The sequence below is a fragment of the Buteo buteo genome, chromosome 7, assembly GCF_964188355.1.
Source record: "Buteo buteo chromosome 7, bButBut1.hap1.1, whole genome shotgun sequence".
Lineage (NCBI taxonomy): Eukaryota > Metazoa > Chordata > Aves > Accipitriformes > Accipitridae > Buteo > Buteo buteo.
In genome coordinates this window covers 35,297,035-35,299,539 of record NC_134177.1, presented here as the reverse complement: position 1 = coordinate 35,299,539, position 2,505 = coordinate 35,297,035, and positions in this window count along the sequence as shown.

Genomic DNA, 2,505 nt, shown 5'->3' with positions numbered 1-2,505 from the left:
TTATGCTAGGGTAGGGGGAAAAAAAAAAAAGTCCTTGTAGCATGCCTCCAGTCATAGCTAACAGCAGAACCCCAAGAAGAGTTTAGGAGGGCAGATGTGTACTAGTACATCTCAGGTAAGAACTCTGAGCTTCCTCCAGTGCACAGTTTGGGGACTAGCAGTGACAAAGGTGCTGCCTTTAAGAGCCCTGGATGTACTTTTCTTGTGAATATAGCTTATCTCCCCACCACCACCCCCCAGCCAAGTAACATTCTGGTACCCAAAACATCCTATAGCAATTAGTTCCCCAGTTTCCATGTGATTAAGTACCTGATTTGACTTCTTCTATTTGGTGTGCTTCATTAGTCACGCTCAGCTCCTTTACGTTACCTACAATTTTACTACCTACCTTTTTATACAGTAAGACCCCCTCTGAAGATTTCTTTTTCAGTACTTCCTTCTGTTGCAGCTAGTTCATATTCTTGATGCTGATTTTCTCTATCCCATTTTAATTCTACCCAAGCTATCCTAGAGTGGGAGAGATCAGAACTGCAGAAGTTTGGGGGTTTTTTAGGGCAAATGTGACACTTAAAATTCCTGATTTGTTCTGTATTCCTCTTCCAGTCCCTTCTGAACTCATTTTCTTTTCCTTTTTGTGAACTGCCAGTGAACTTTAAGCTGATGCTTTCAAACATCTGCTCTAACTTCATCATTTCTTTCATGAGTGGTAATCATCAGTTCAAAGACCATCACCATGTTCATCAAGTTAGGATTATGTATCATATGTTTACCAGTGCTGCATTTCCCCGAAGTCCAGTGTCTTCCCCAATCAGTAGGTACCAAGGTAGTAGATCTGCAGTCCTTCACCATGCTGTTGTCCTGAAGAAGTTAGGATGATCAGCAGAAATCATCACTCGTTCTCCACCCTCTTCTTAAGATTATTACTCTGTGGGGTTCAATTTAACTCCTTTTGTGAAACCCGGCCCTTCAGCCCCTTCTTTATTTCCTATCATTCGACCCCAGCGAACACCCCTCCAGCGCAGTCCTCCTCCACCCACAGGTGTTTGAGGCCGGGTCCTTGTGAGGACCGCATTTTTAACCTTTTTCCACAGGTCTGGGCTGGTGGCACGGTGTCCACCCAGGCTTTGCTTCAGGGACCTCCAGTCTGCCCCGGGGACGGCCCCGGGCTGGCAGCGGGGCCGCTCCGAGCAGCAGGTTTCACCCCCAGGGCTCAGCCGCCTGCTCCCTCACGGGATCGATGTGAGCTGCCGGTGGCACCAGCGCTGAGGGGGGCGGCGGGGCCGAGAGGACCGGCAAGCCTGAAGGGACGGCGGCGCGGAGGCGATGGCGGTGCTGAGGGAAGGGTGGAGCTGAGGGGACGGTGGAGCTGAGGGGACGGTGGAGCTGAGGGGAGGAGTCAGCGGGGCTGAGGGGACTGGGTGGTCTGAGGGTCCTGGGGGAGCTGAAGGGACTGGGGAAGCTGAGGGGGTCGGGGGAGCTGAGGGGGATGGCAGAACTGAGGGGGCTGGGGGGCTGAGGGGGATGGCAGAGCTGAGGAGAGTGGGGCGCTGAGGGGGATGGCGGTGGCTGAAGGGACTGGGGTAGCTGAGGGGACGGGGGGGCTGAGGGGTGTGGTGGGTCTGAGGGGGATGGCGGGTCTGAGGGGACCGGGGGAGCTGAGGGGAGCTGGGGGGCTGAGAGGAATGGCGGGTCTGAGGGGACCGGGGGCTGAGGGGGATGGCGGCGGTCGAGAGGGATGGTGGGTCTGAGGGAGATGGCGGGTCTGAGGGGACCGGGGGAGCTGAGGGGGATGGCAGAGCTGAGGGGACCAAAGGGGCTGAGGGGAATGGCGGGTCTGAGGGGACCGGGGGCTGAGGGGGATGGCGGGTCTGAGGGGACCGGGGCTGAGGGGGATGGCGGGTCTGAGGGGACCGGGGCTGAGGGGGATGGCGGCGGTCGAGAGGGATGGTGGGTCTGAGGGAGATGGCGGGGCTGAGGAGACCGGGGGAGCTGAGGGGGATGGCAGAGCTGAGGGGACCAGAGGGGCTGAGGGGAATGGCGGGTCTGAGGGGACCGGGGGCTGAGGGGGATGGCGGGTCTGAGGGGACCGGGGGCTGAGGGGGATGGCGGGTCTGAGGGGATCGGGGGAGCTGAGGGGGATGGTGGAGCTGAGGGCACTGGGCGCACTGAGGGGGATGGCGGAGCTGAGGGCACTGAGGAGCTGAGAGGCATGTCGGGGCCGCGGGTGTGCCGAAGGGATGCCGGGGCTGCGGGGGGACACCGGCGCTGAGGGGATGGGGGGGCCGGCCCCGGCCCGGCGGGCCGCGCGTCGTGAGCCGGGCACGTGCCGGGCGGCGCGCGGGCCGGCACGGGCGCTGGGGGGCGGCCCTCGCGCGGCGACCGTTTAGAACGCGGCCAGATCCCGCGTCCTTCAGATTGCGCGTCCTTCAGATAGCGCGTCCTTCAGATAGCGCGTCCTTCAGATTGCGCGTCCTTCAGATACCGCGTCCTTCACTCCCCGCCGGC